Source organism: Hydractinia symbiolongicarpus, chromosome 3, assembly GCF_029227915.1.
Source record: "Hydractinia symbiolongicarpus strain clone_291-10 chromosome 3, HSymV2.1, whole genome shotgun sequence".
NCBI lineage: Eukaryota > Metazoa > Cnidaria > Hydrozoa > Anthoathecata > Hydractiniidae > Hydractinia > Hydractinia symbiolongicarpus.
Window position 1 is genome coordinate 18,085,403 of NC_079877.1, and position 15,743 is coordinate 18,101,145.

A 15,743-nucleotide genomic window follows, 5' to 3' on the forward strand; every position below is an offset into this window, starting at 1 on the left:
CGCAACTTTATACTATAAATCTGCAATCTTAAAATATTTCCAGCAATGCGAAAGATTTAACAGTACATCTTTGTAGTCTGCATAAATTGGTCTTTCTTGAATTGGTGGAAGTTGAAATTCCCACATGCTATAACAGATATTCCTGCAAATGGAATGTCAACTGCGCATCCAAATATTTCAGTTAGCCGTTGGTGAATGTGCAACAGCAGCTTGTTTGAAACCATTGAGATTTCGTCTATTACGATAATGCTTAGCTCTAAAAGCTTATTTCGCAACATGCATCTCTTTTTATCCCTTAACTTAATGTTTTTAGTGAAACTTCTATCAACTGGTATACCTAAGGCTGAATGTATTGTATTTCCCTCTACATTGATTGCAGCAACACCAGTTGGCGCCAGAATAGGAATCTTATCTTTTTCTTAGTTCCCTGCACGATAAGAAAGTGCTTTATTTAGCATGTCAGAAATTGTTTTTATTAAATGTGATTATCCACAACCTGCGGTTCCTGTTGGAAAGATGTGAATTGGTTCAATTTTATGGTGTGCGTTACATGCCAAGTTTTTAGTGTAAGTTCTAACCCAATCATTTACGACTTCAAAAACTTGCCTGTTTCGTTTAATTTTCGAATTTTTTCATGGAGTTCATCATCGGAAATTTAAGGTTTACTAACCGATGAAAAAGTGTTCCCTATAACTGTGACGTTTTCGGTTTCATTTGGAACTTTGTCATTGCTATGGTAATTTATATTGCTCATCTCATCAAAAATATTGTCATTTTCATGTTCAGCGAAGGATTCAAGATTATTTACATTCGTGTGAATTTTATCATTGCTTATTCAACAAGTTCACCGAATGGTTCGCATATTCTTTTATTTGTATTATTAATTTCTAATCCACCGTTTTCTAATAATTTCTTTGAGTAAGTACACGAGTTCTTGATTAGCAGTTCTGCTTCCTGGCGAAAAGGAAAAAACATAAATAGCAAATGATGTGCATACCCTTTTGGATTTTTCTCTCGACTATGGTACCTTAGAACACACTTTTCTTTTCTAAAGATAACATTTTTTTTGAGGACGTAAGAGGTAGATTTTTTGGAGCCTTCGGTAAAATAATTATTTATAAAACAGGAATCTGGAAGCCTTCGAAAGTAAATTTAAAATGCACTATCAGGGGATATGCTCAGTGCGTTTTCATACTCTTCTTTTTTAATGGCTAAACTTTGAAGAATTTCTTCAATTGTACCCGGTTGGGAATAATTAGGGTTATCTGGATGCAGAATATTGTTTAATCTGGATTCAAATTTGAATGTATGTAAGTTTTTACTTTTTCTAGTATAGACTTCCTTTAGTTTAGTTGTGCTTCCCTTTCATCCTTAGAGATGAGGTCAGATAAAGGCTCAGCGACAATTGTATGGTCTGTAAAAAATTTCCCGAAAGAGTATCGACAATTTTTGTTTTTATACTTACGACAAGATTTGGAATGAGAATGTGTTTGATATGTCGAAACTAGTTATCCACAAAGGCAATATATTGTTTCTTATTATTGTTACGTAAAATTGGTGCATTAACAACCCATAATAAAGAGTGGATGTGTGGACTACCTCTTAATTGAAATTCAACTCTAATGGCGTAGTAGTTTACTAGACCTAACGGTCCGTTGACAACAATGGTTTTAAAAAAGGTGACCTTTGCCTGAGTGAGAAGGAGGCAATTGTAAGAGCTAACACAAAGGATCTACTTAACATACGCACCGTGCTCATTTAAGTGTCGCCATAGAAACAAATTCATCATCGGAAATGTTAAATAAATTTTAGTAATAAGTTTTTATACTCTAGGGTATTTAAATATTGTATGTTTTTACACACAAAAAATCACTGTTTTATGAGGTTACATATATTTACATTATATATGTATTTTATTTTATGGTGTTCACGTCTACGCCCAAGGCAGTCAGAGAAAAAAAAAATCACTGTTTTATGAGGCTATAAGCAGTTTGATAATTGTTAAAGTAACACGAAACTCAGAGTTACTGTAAAGTCTAACTTACAATAGCACAAAAAACTAAAATTTTCGGCTTTTCTCTCGCATTGTTTTCTCCAATTAAAGTATACCGTAGATGTGTACATTAATAATTTATACACATATATTTATATTTTATATGTATTCTATATTAAAACACTGGTGTTTACGTCTACGCCCAAGGCAGTCAGAGAAGGAAATGTGACCCCTAGAACTAGAGATAGAGAAATGTATGTTCTGGCGCAGTCGCGCACGCGCACGCACACACGTCTCAGTCAACCACAACAAATCCATACCATGCGGTGCTGATCCAGTACCTATCAAGGGGAAGTCCCTATCATGCCATGTTTAGCTATGGAATTCATGGGTAAGTCCCTATAGGGTGCTGACGTCATCAAAAATGCTGCAAGTGAGTCAAAAGAGTTCTAACGCAGCTAGTAGGGGAATTTCCTTATAAAGTGATAACAATCAACGCATGCACAGTAAAGACGTGAATAAAATGCGTTAGTTTTTTGACCATCATGAAATCCTCTGGGAAAGATAAAATTCTTACAATATAGAATGAACACACACACTGTGAAACAATTACGTGATATTACGAAAAGCCGTGGACTTACGGGGTATTACAAGCTACGCAAGGCTGAATTGGTTGCCCTATTGGAGAATGTACCACAGAAACCAGTCAGACCTATAACGTCTGAGGATATGGATCTCTTCGAGAGACAGGAAATGATTAAGGCCCGTCCAACCATAGGGGGTAAAATTAGGGAATGGCATAACTGGGTATTACCCCCATCCGAGATGGACATTTTTGAGAGACAGGAACTGTCTAAAAATCGTTCGGTTGTCGGCGATAAGATGAATGGGTGGTACAACTGGCTTGTGGACGCTGTTCCAAAGCCTATAAAAGAGGGAGTCAAGAGAACATATGCGGCCTTCAAACGTAAGGTTGTGGGGCTCTATAATAGGACAGCTAACGCGAGACCTACACTTCATGACAAGGTCGAACGGGAGGCTGAGGAAGACTATTTTCCAGATATCAAAAATCTATATGATCAGCCGGGGCAAGACTATACCCCTCAAGAACATAAGCATGCTCTCCACAGGACCTTTCGCATTCCTGGTATAGGAGGAGCAGACGTAGACGGGTATATAGGAATGATAAGACCCAACGTGAAAACCTTGATTGGGGACCAGCTAGAAGATATGGGATCAGCGAAGGTACAGCTATCCCTATTGATCATGTGGAAAAAGAAAATAAATTCGGAGGAGGCTAACGATGAATACATTGAGGTGAAAAAATCCTTTAACAGTAACATGAGGTCAATCTTCCAGTGTAGCGACGTGGACGACAAGATGGATGGGATGTTAGCTCAAAGCAAAACGCATGTGGAACATCCGGCACTACCCCAAAGCGGATTCACGATTAGTCGAATAATACACTTTGATGTAGACTTCCATAAGCTGCGGCTAACAAGCGTTTCATCGTATATAGAAGCACCTAAGTGGATAGTCTCAAAGAAGGCCATCATCAATCCAAAAAACGAGGATGAGGAATGTTTTAAATGGGGATTCATAGCATCCTTACATCATACGGAGATTGAAAAAGATCCACAAAGAATTATCAAGCTGAGACCTTACGTAGACCTCTACAATTGGGAGGGTATAGAGTTCCCTACAAGCATCAAGAGCATATACAAGTTCGAGAAGAATAATAAGGACATTGCGGTAAACGTCCTATACCTGGCGGGAAAGAAGATTAATATCCTGAGGCGATCGGAGCAACAAGCAGGTTAATCTGTTGCTTTTAACAGATGACAAAAAGACCCACTATACAACCGTCAAAAGTCTATCTCAACTCCTAGGTAGTGATACTTCAAAGAACACAAAATCGATGCATTTTTGCCTAAACTGCCTACAGGCTTTCAACTCGGTTGAATCGAGGGATAAGCATTTTGGATATTGCAAGGACCACGAGGCTGTTAAAATCACGATGCCAAACGAATCCGAAAAATGCCTATACTATAGGGATGGCCAACAACAATCCAAGGTACCCTTTGCAATATATGCGGATTTTGAAAGCTTATTGATACCAGTGGAAGATACAAGGGGTATAAAGACGAAAAAGCTTTTTTTGCTCAATACTAAGGCTGTCCTTACATGTTCATTTGCCGTTTTCTGACTCATAATTTTATTGCAGCTTTGAGGCATGCATAATGTAAACGTTGCACCGGCTGATGTTAAAATATTAAAATAATTTGATATTTAGCTGGATGTTTTCATTATGTGTTAAAAAATTAACTCCAATTAGAGCACATGCTTATCGCGAATTAACACCAGATGGAAACCAATCTTAGTGACAAATATTTCTAGACCAATGAGAAAGCAATAAACTGGGGCGAGGGATAAGCTAGAACTTAATATATTTAGTTATGGACTGATGCTATCATCAGAAGATGTTGTCAGTTAAATTGTTACTTTAACTTTCATAAAACTTTAACTTGTTTTTAAAATAGACTAATGTTTTTGCAGCTGACCGCTACACAACAGTCACACCAAACATTGGCACCATCTTTACTAAGTTGAAGCACATGAGCATAAATACAATCAATTAATACCGATCATTATAAACAAATATGGCAGTTACTTTAAGTGTGTTATTGCAGGGTGCTCTGTTGTTTTTGCTATTCATTTGTTGAAAGATTTGTTTACAGCATATTTATTTAGCTATACTTTTACTTTAGAGAAAAATAATTTCAGTAAGTACAGTTTAACTCTTTGGGTCGTAAATCGGTGAAATACTGGAAATATAAACAGAATGTTGAAAAATATTGCGTCAAACTTTTTGTAGTCTGCAAAAAAATGTGTAGGTTGTTCAGAAAATGGTAAACGAATAAGTTTTTAAGGAAAACCTAATCTATATAACTAGTCGATAGGCTGTGAATACATCCACAGGTTCGTCGTTGTTTATTAATGCATTTTGTGTGTCTCGCTACTGCTGTTACCATTTTGCGTGACAGACAGACAGACATATACAGGTATTATAATATAGATAATAGATAATACAAAAGTTGTGTCCGTCTGTGCCCAGCAAAGTGAATATTATTTTTGAAACCCTCAAAAAACCGAACCGGGGTCCCTGAACCCATTTTGGAATCAAAACGTTGATGACGTCATCACAAGTCTATTCATTTTCTTGATCAGTGTTTTTAGATTTTTACGATGAAGGCAACGAGTATACAATTTTTTTTGTTCTTTAGAGAAGAACTTTGCTGATGTCAGCAAAATTTTAAAACCTGTATCTATATTTCATTAATCGTTTGTCAAAAGCGCATGATCCGAGACATTTTCTTGAGCAAAGTTTCACGCTATACATAGATGCAATAGGTAAACAAATTTCTGGATAAAGTTTTGTGTACATTGGCTGGTTTTTACTGATATCAGCAAAAGTTTTAAACCCTTGTATCTTTTTAAGAGTTTGCAGAAAGCACATGATCATATAGTTTCTAAATTTTTTTCCTATATGGACGGGTCATTAAGGCCTTATAAGGAGAGGCGTGCAATAGCACGCGCACATCTCCACACACACAAAATGGGTTAGGCGTGCTATTGATAGCACCTGCAAAATGACAAAATTTATAAGAATTTAACCAGTGCACACACCCAAAAGCACACCTAAAATACTTGAGGTGTATTTTTGGTACCCACGCATCAAAATTCTCAAGAAAACGCCCGGTCATTGCTAACCCGTATAATACAACAGCCTAACCTGAAGACCAGAGTATGTAGGACCGGCGAATTCGTAGATTTCAACAGGCTAACTAGTATTTTGTAAACGTTTTTAAAGGTATAACTTATTTGGGAGTGGGAGGTAAGCTTTAAGTGCAAACTTCAACAAATTTCTACTTTTTAACTTGATTTTTTTTATGTTGTTTAAATACTTTGCCTATGTGATGCGTGAGGATGGCAAAACTGAAAATCACAACATGTACGCCACCCCACCACTCATCTCATGTCTCCCAGATTAAATGCCGTATGGTTCTTTTACCTTCCGGTGATGTTGAAACTAATCCTGGGCCTTACTCTGTTTTAAAGTCGGTGCAGGGATCATTTTATCAAGGGGATGTCAGGCTTGGAACTTTTATTGGCACACAATGTATGTGTAATTCCCTGTTTGCGATCGTTTCGTCGGTTAAGGTGATCTTGATCATATCCTCTGCGAAGGAAAAAAGTTGTACACAAGGCTAGGTTACACAAACCAGTACTTGAGTACAAGTGACCTCCCACAAAACGAGGTCATACAAATACAAGTTTAGAAAATATTTCTCATATTGTTACAGATAATAGCACTACTTTACGTACATTTCATAATTCATCACATTCCGATAAAGTACAAGAAATGTTGGGCATTATAAGCGGCGTTAGTTTTGCTATAATTTGAGGTCATCCACAAATTTATTTATTTGATCCTCATAGCCGAAATAGTCTTGGACAAAAAAACAGAATGTGGTACATCAGTACTTTTAAAGTTTGATTCATTACAACAAGTTGTTGAAAACTACACACTCGAAATATATGTGTCCCCTAGTCAAGGAAGGTGTCTCGAAACGTAGTGTTTTAAAATACTGACAGTTGTCAGTATTTTAAAACATTGCGTTTCGAGACAGATGGATATCATTATGCTTTCCATTTGTAGAATAAGAAAACTAGATCAGAACAGAAGGTACCGTAAAATCCGAAAGAGGCCGAGTAAAGCAAAAAGAGTCAACAAACACATATAGCAAAACAGAACACGGCAAAACTAAACTAAAAGAGTGGATAGGCAAATATCAAAAGACGGAACGGGGCCAAGCTAAACTAAGAGAGTCAATAGGCAAGTGTAAAAAAACAGAACACGGCCAAGCTGAGCAAAGAGAGTCAATAGGAAAATATCAAAAGAAGGAACAGGGCCAAGCTAAACTAAGAGAGTCAATAGGCAAGTGTAAAAAAACAGAACACGGCCAAGCTAAGCAAAGAGAGTCAATAGGCAAATATCAAAAGAAGGAACAGGGCCAAGCGAGGCAAAAAGATTTGATAACTAAATATCGTAAAATTGAGCAGGGTCAACAAACGCAAAAAACTGCAAAGAAACGACATGCAGCCCAAGAAGGTAAAGCAACTAAACGCAAGCGTGTTAACACTTTGCCCGATTCTAATGCAAAAATAAACCAATTTAAAAAATGCATTGAGAACGGACCATTTTTTATTTGTATCCTATGCAATCGTTCTTTGTATAAGCGGTCAATTAAATTGTTTCGTCATGTCGATTTCAGAAGAGCATTTCCGTTTCACAATAGAAAGTTTTGATGAAAAAGAATACATATGTACAACATGTTATTTAAAACTACAAAAGGAAAAATTCCTTCCCAAGATGTATCTAATAATCTTCAAATGTTTGATCTCCCAGAATCAATGACACTACGACGATTGGAAAAAATCGTTCTTTTCAAAAGAATTAGAGTTGAATTTCAATTAAGAGGTAGTCCACACATCCACTCTTTATTATGGGTTGTTAATGCACCAATTTTACGTAACAATAATAAGAAACAATATATTGCCTTTGTGGATAACTAGTTTCGACATATCAAACACATTCTCATTCCAAATCTTGTCGTAAGTATAAAAACAAAAATTGTCGATACTCTTTCGGGAAATTTTTTACAGACCATACAATTGTCGCTGAGCCTTTACCTGACAACATCTCTAAGAAAGAAAGGGAAACACAACTAAAGGAAAGGAAGACTGTACTAGAAAAGGTAAAAACTTACATAGATTCAAATTTGCATCCAAGATTAAACAATATTCTGTATCCAGATTATCCTAATTATACCCAACCAGGTACAATTGAGGAAATTTTTCAAAGTTTAGCCATTAAAAAAGAAGAGTATGAAAACGCACTGAGCATATCCCCTGATAGTGAATTTCAAATTCACTTCCGAAGGCTTCCAGATTCTTGTTTTATAAATAATTATTTTACCGAGGGCTTGATGGCATGGGAAGCCAACATAGACATTCAGCCTGTTCTTGATTATTATAAAGCAGTGTCTTACATGTGTGCTTATTTATCTAAAGCTGAAGACGAATCTTCAGAAGCAATGAAAAAAGCAGCATCGCAACCATTAGAAACTCGTGATTCGTTATTTATGGAAATGAAATCAATTGCAAATGGGTATCGAAATCATCGTGAAATGTCAGTTCAAGAAGCAGTTGCTATTATAATGTCAGAAATATGGTTACGAAAGACATTTCCAGCTGTAGTTTTTGCAAACAGTAACATTCCTGTGAATAGATATAGGGTATGTCGTAACGAAGAAGAGATTTTAAGTTTGCCACCAGACAGTACTGATATTTTTAAACGAAATATGTTGGATAGATACATGGATAGACCAAATCCAGAATTTAAAAGAAGGAGATACCTTATGTTGGAACAAATGTGTTATGCCGAGTTCTTGTCAAGCTACTCTATGAAAATAAAACCGAAACCAGAAGATAAAAATGACAGCCAACCAGAAGCACTTGAAGAAATAATAGCTCATACTCACATGAAATCTCCTTATCCGAAAAATCTACCTCTTACGTCCTCAAAAGAAATGTTGTCTTTACGAAAAGAAAAGTGTGTTCTAAGGTACCATGTGCCTAGTCGAGAGAAAAATCCAGATCATCATTTGCTCTTTATGTTTTATCCTTTTCGTCAGGAAGCAGAATTGCTAAGCAAAAACTCATGTACTTACTCAGAGAAATTATTAGAAAACGGTGGATTAGAAATTATAAATACAAGTAAAAGAATATGCGAACCATTCGGTGAACTTGTTGAAGAAGCAATGATAAATTTTCACACGAATGTAAATAATCTTCCTTCGCTGAACAAGAAAATGACGATGTTTTTGATGAGATGAGCATTATGAATTACCAAAGCAATGAGGAAGTTCCAAATGAAACCGAAAACGTCACAGTTATTAAGAACAATTTTTCATCGGTTATTAAACCTGAAACTTCTGATGACGAACTCCATGAAAAATGATTGGGTGAGAACTTACACAAAAAGCTTGGCATGTAACGCACACCATAAAATTGAGCCAATTCACATCTTTCTAACATGAAGTGCAGGTTGTGGAAAGTCACATTTGATAAAAACAATTTCTGACATGCTAAATAAAGCACTTTCTTATCGTGCAGGGAATTTAGAAAAAGATAAGATTCTTATTCTGGCGCCAACTGGTGTTGCTGCAATCAATGTAGAGGGAAATACAATACATTCAGCCTTAGGTATACCAGTTGATAGAAGTTTCACTAAAAACATTAAGTTAAGGGATAAAAAGAGATGCATGTTGCGAAATAAGCTTTTAGAGCTAAGCATTATCGTAATAGACGAAATCTCAATGGTTTCAAACAAGCTGCTGTTGCACATTCACCAACGGCTAACTGAAATATTTGGATGCGCAAATGACATTCCATTTGCAGGAATATCTGTTATAGCATGTGGGGATTTCTACCAACTTCCACTAATTCAAGCAAGACCAATTTATGCACACTATAAAGATGTACTGTTAAATCTTTCGCATTGCTGGAAATATTTTAAGATTGCTGAACTAACAGGAGTTATGAGGCAGCGTGGTGATCAATGTTTGATTAAATTATTAAACAATATCAGAGTGGGAAACTTAGAAAAGCAACACGAAGATTTACTAAATTCAACATTTATTTTTCAAAATGACCCAAACTACCCCAAAGATGCGATTCATATCTTTGCTGAAAACCAACCCGCCTCTGAACACAACAAAAAAATGCTGAACAGTACAGCATCGGATGAAATAAATATTGAGGACATTGACAAAATTACAGAAAATATTCCTGTGTCAATGGTGCAAAAAATCCATAGCCGCACTCAAATTGAGACAGGTGGACTAGCTCAAAACCTCCTTTTAAAACTTAACGCCAGAGTGATGTTGACATTATATCGACATATCAGGTAAACTTATTAATGGACAGATTGGGACTGTTCATCGTATAAAAACCGATGGATTAGGAAAAGTAACAAAATTATATTTGAGAATGGAAGACAAAAGTACAGGAGTTAAAGCTATGAGAACAGATCTATATGCTATGCAAGAAAATGTTACTCCAATAAGCAGGATAGAAAAGGAAATCAAATTTAATAAACAGAATCTAACTTCACCTGCTATGAAACGAATGCAGTTCCCACTAATGCTGTCAAGGAAAAACGTTTAATAAAATTGGTGTTTGTTTTGATTTAACAAAGTAACGAGCCTTTCACGCAGGGTAGATCTATGTTGCATTAAGTCGAGTCACAAGCCTAGAGGGTTTATACTTAACGGGGACATTTTCCAGATCAGCTATTAAATCAGACACACGAGCAACCGAGCAATACAATTATATGCGAGAATACTCAAAATTGACATCAAAAGATACTGGCGTAATTAGTGAAAATTTAATCATAGTAACTTTGCTCAATACAAGATCCTACAACAAACATAAAAATAAAAAAAATATTAAGTCCGATGCCTAACAGAAAGTCAGATACCATTTAATTCATACTGCGACACAAAACTAGATTACTTTACTTTAATTCCAAACAACAATGTGGATAGGTTTTCTAGTCTTTTAGTTGGTCATAATGAAACTACAGAATTGTTTGATATTGTGAAAATTCCAGGTGCAATATTTTTTAAAATGACGAAGAAAACGTTTCAAAAGTATGTTGTTAGTTTTCTACTTCAATATCGTAAAAATTCTCTTAATCGAGATGAGTCATTATACCTTATTCAACATTTTTTGGGAAACGAAATCGTTGATGTTATACTCGGAGATTTTAATGTAAATGCATTTAGTGACGAAAACTATTTCCTTAATTTTCTCAATAAATATAAGCAGGTTGTAACCTCTCCAACTCATATATCCGGTTCATTTATTGACCACATTTATGTCCATGAAAATGTTCTAAACACCTTTGAAGTCGAGAGGCTAGTCAAAAATGTATATTTCAGTGATCATGACGCAGTCAGGCTTAGACTTTCTCTAACATGATGTTTATGGAATCTTCTAGAAGGGCTACTTCAAATCAATTTCGTCCTCAGAACGACAAATTTTTACGCTGGGTTTACTTTATTGTTTTCTTTTTGTTTTTAAACTTGTTAAACTTTGATTGCATTGCAGATAACAGGCATTTTTCTCTGAGGATAGTCTCGCAATATATACTTATGATCCATGCTGATGGCGGAAATTTTCAAGCCATCGGGCTTCTTGTTTATTCTTTTCCAAGGTAGTTGAAAATATTCAATATTATACCAGCTTTACATGGTAAACAACGCAAAAATTTTAGTGATTGGTCTAGTGACGACATCATAGTAGAAGACACTCCTTTCACATTCAACGTTAACAGTGGAAAGTTGTCGTGAGGTCCGTACAGCGCTCTGGGGGTATGTCAAGGACCTAACGGCAAACATCCTAACGATATCTAAATTGCTTAAACAAGCAAGTTAACTACAATTAGATACTATACTCACTAATGTATACGAATATAATTTTTTTTTGTCAAATTATTTATTTTTAGAACAAAGCTGTATGTTGCAAAAGATACCGTACAAAATGAAGTACATATTAAAATTGGAGGTGATCATGGAACTGGATCGTTTACAATATACCAAGCTTGCAATACTGACAAACAGCAAAAGTAATACTGTAGTGTATAGCATCTTTAAAGCAAAAGATTATAGAGCTGATTTAAAAATCGGATTGGGAAAATTTAAAAGTCAAGTTGACGAGCTGCAAATGGCAATGTGGCAGTAAGGGAAAAGTCCAAAAAATGTTAAAAAAACAAACATATTTATGATTAAGGCAACAAAAAATCCGTGTATTTGTGCTTGGTGATTTCTTTGTCATGTCTATGGAATAACTGGAGCAAATGGTAAAATCAACTTCGTACTACATATATATCTTGTTATTCTTAAACATAATTGAAACACAGAACTATTAATTATATACACATCTATAGGTCGCTATTGTTGTCTTTTCTGCACAACTACCAAACAAAATATGCAACTGTCCTTGGCTGAAAGAGGAATGTCATCTCTACGAACGTTAGAATCACTGAAGAATGATCTGGAACAGTTTAAAAGTCTTGGAAGTGATATTAAGCTTGCTAAACAGTGTAACAATGTCATCGATGATAGGATGTTAAATGTGCCGATTGATCAGGTATGTATATATACATTGCTTTGTATGGCTCAATACATTTTCTGTTATTGTAGACTTGCAATATTTATTGACAATAGATTGCACTACCTCCACTTCACATATCGCTGGAAATTTACTTAAAGTTTTTTAATATACTTGAGGACTTCTGTCACACAACTGATGTAAAAATAGCAGCTGCCCTTGCAAAAAATAATACATTGCATCAACAAGAAAATTTCGAGAAAGTATATATATCCAAAATCACCAAGAAATAAGCCGGCTAGAATATGTTTTTGCAGACATCCGAAGCAAAATCGAATTAGTTCATGATGCAACCAACACTGCAATCTTGAATACTCCTGTAAAGGAAATAGAAATAAGTATTTATGACCCAAGACTTGTTTACCTTCATAAAAAACTGAATAAAAGGGCTAGTTAAAATTTATATTTATTTTTAACTTTCAGGTATACACATTTGAAATAACATCCATTTTCTTTATTTTTCTTTATTTTACAAGTTAAAACAAGTAGATGATCTTACTCAGGAGAATCCACTGAATAAGAATGATTGCCCATGTGTTAAGAAATTGAATGAAACCTTGTGTTCATTAAATGTCGAGCGACGGGCTTAAGGTTTTGTGGGTGTTACGAGTGAGAAAATTAACAACTTTTACAACTTTTTTTTTTAGCATGTGTATCAAGAACTTCGTATGTATTCATCATAAATATTTTTTCAATTTTGGCAAACTGTAATCAAACTGTGCAATTCGTTGCTAATAATTGTAAGCCAGCTTGGATTTGTTGGCACAAAAATTTATAAAGGAGCAGTTAAGAGGTGTAGTGATTTTAAGAAGTTGTTTATGAAATACTCTTTGTGTCACAATTTGATGAATTCTTTGAATAATTTGATGATGAAAAACTAAGTCAACTTGGTGAGTTGGCCTTAAAATCATACACCTATAAATTCTCGAGCTATATATGTAATACAATTCCTATAGTAAGATATATACATTTATTCAACATTTTAGATGGTGCAATTAAAGAGCTCATGAGCTTTTTCTGCTCGACTCGAAAAAATATACGCATTACTCCCAAACTGCACATGTTAGAAGGTCACGTATTGCAGTTTATTACAAAATGGAGAGTGGAGCTAGAATTATATAACGAGTAAGGTAGCGAGAGAATTCACCCTCAGTTTAGCGACTTTCACAGACAGCTCTATCGAATGAAACCGAACCGGCAGAGACTATTCAGCATGTTAAAAGACCATCATGCAAGAGTAAATCCTTTGGCGAAGACTTTGCAGCCTGGTTGTAAGGCCCAGAAAAAAGAAGCTTGCCTTAGAATGAATGTTTATAGCTAGCTCTATGTAAAAAAATATAAATAAAATACAGTTTGAAAGTATGTACCTACCTTTTCTCTACATCATGGATTATGGGCTCATAAAAAATGTGACCGTGTTTTGAATAAAAAAAATCAACAATTTATGAAGACTGCTGAAGATAAACTGTATTTTGTTTGCAGTCCCTGTCTTTCTCGTAATTTGCCCTTTGCTAATGAGGAGTCATTTGGAGACGAAATTCCGGATTGAACTTTGATTTTGAGGCAATCAGAAATAGGAAGGGCCTAAAAATGGCTCATCTCAACATTAATGGTCTGTCATCCAAACTAGACTACGTTCTGCTACATCAAAAAAAAATTGATGCATTCTCTATTTGTGAAATCAAAATTGATGACACCATCACTGATAAAGACGTTAAAATTGATGGCTATGTTTGTTATAGGAATGATTGGAATAGACAAGGTGGGGTGTTTTAGTTTTTATTAAAGAAAACGTGCATAGCCACCTTTTAAAACACCTATACTTCGAAAATGTTGAATCAACGTTTCATGAAAATGCTATTAGTTTTCCACTTCTTATCGTAAAAATTGTCTTAATCGAGAACAGTCACTTTACCTTGTTCAACATTATTTGGGAAATGAAACTGTTGATATTATACTCGGAGATTTTATTGTAAATGCATTTAATTGCGAAAATAATTTTCTTGTCTTTCTTATTGAATATAAACAAGTTGAACCTTTCCAACTCATATATCAGGCTCACTACTACTACTTCTGCTTCTATGTACGTTGTTAATGGCGGAAGTCTTCAAGCCCCCATGGCTTCTTGTTCTAGTTGCAATCGTCCACAAAATTGGTTTGTTTTGGCAATTTTATATCAAAAACCAAGAATCAAAAAGTTTAGAAAAGTCAGCAAAAGAACATAGCTAGCTACATATTCTGCAGATAGTACGTTCCGTTTCAATCCTGATCAATGTTTACAAAGGGCAATTTTTAACATTCACGGGGGTGTGGAAAGCCATATTTTTGTGGACGATTGTAGCTATATTTTAGGCACGTCAGGAAGTCAATTTTTTAACCCTGTCGCTGAGCATACAACAGTGCGACTCAAGTTACAGAAACGGAAATTATTTCAATATATACAGTGGACTCTCTATAACTCGAACAGCCACGGGGAATCGGAAACCGTTCGAGTTATAGAGAGATTCGGGTAATAGAAAGTTGTAAGTTTTTCTAAGTTTTTGTATAAATTTTGTATAAATGGCCAATTAAGCAACCATTTGTAAACAGTTTTGTTCACTTGCTCATATTTTTCTGAATTGACTCGTTTTGATAACTCCCCGCTGTTATATTGATTGAATATATGTTTTTTTTCATGTTGACAATGTACTGCTAGGTACACCGAATCGGGCAGCAACATCTTTTGGAGCAGTTCCTTTCTCCAACTCTTTTAACGCTTTGTATTTTATTTTGCAGGACTTGTTTTCTGCTTTACGTTTTGTCCCAGCAACAGACGCCACAGTTGTAAAACTTCAATACCGAAGAATCGTGTTTACGTTTTGTTTGAATGTAGATATGAAACATTCGAATCAGTTAAGACTTTATTTACGTTTACAGAGCCAAAAACAATGCAAAAAAACTGCTTGTGTCATATAAAGTTCTACATACATGTCGCGACGTTCGAGTTATAGAGAGAAAATACCCGAAAAGACAAAAAAAACGTTCGAGTTAAGGAGAGATTCGAGTTATAGGGGTTCGAGTTATAGAGAGTCCCGTGTTTATATATCGGAAATTTTTTCAACATCTAGCTACACTTGTTATTAGTGAGGCGTGTTAAATTCTGACAAGCGGTTCTCGTGCGATCATCAACACCTACTGAAAATCTTCAAATTTATTTTTTGGGCTCAATCAGAACAACTTTCAGAAAAACGAAAAATTTTACTGATCGGAAAATCTCATAATTTCTACATCAAGAAATAATTTCGATGTGCAAACAATTTCCTGATAAAGAAATAATTTCTCTTTCCGTACTTGACCCGTATACCATACTTTATTTAACATGTTTCGCAGTTTCTGATATGTTAGGCTTTAAAAAAATTATGTTAATAACCAGCAACACATGGAAACTGCTTCCAGAACAGACATTCGCGTC